We start from the raw sequence: 261 nt of genomic DNA, 5'->3' as shown, positions 1-261 counted from the left end.
TAAAGTGAGACTTCAGTTTGTTTCCATGAACGCCTCAAACACCCCGAGTTGAACAGTAGACTACACTGCTATTAACACAGATATTTAAACATGGATTGAGACGTCTTTGTGACACCAGGTAGAGACCTCTTTAAGACACCAGGTAGAGACCTCTTTAAGACACCAGGTAGAGACCTCTTTAATACACCAGGTAGAGACCTCTTTAAGACACCAGGTAGAGACCTCTTTAAGACACCAGGTAGAGACCTCTTTAAGACACCA

General features: G+C 42.9%; 1 protein-coding gene across 1 annotated transcript in view; it reads left to right on the top strand.

Moving 5' to 3' along the window:
- LOC108248408 (filamin-C) overlaps nt 1-261 on the top strand; it is a 76,884-nt gene that overhangs the window by 1,024 nt on the left and 75,599 nt on the right. The gene's annotated exons all lie outside the window — the stretch shown is intronic.

Source organism: Kryptolebias marmoratus, linkage group LG18, assembly GCF_001649575.2.
Source record: "Kryptolebias marmoratus isolate JLee-2015 linkage group LG18, ASM164957v2, whole genome shotgun sequence".
NCBI classification, from domain to species: domain Eukaryota; kingdom Metazoa; phylum Chordata; class Actinopteri; order Cyprinodontiformes; family Rivulidae; genus Kryptolebias; species Kryptolebias marmoratus.
The sequence above is the reverse complement of the archived record's forward strand: the minus strand, read 5'-3'. Positions and strand labels throughout refer to the sequence as shown.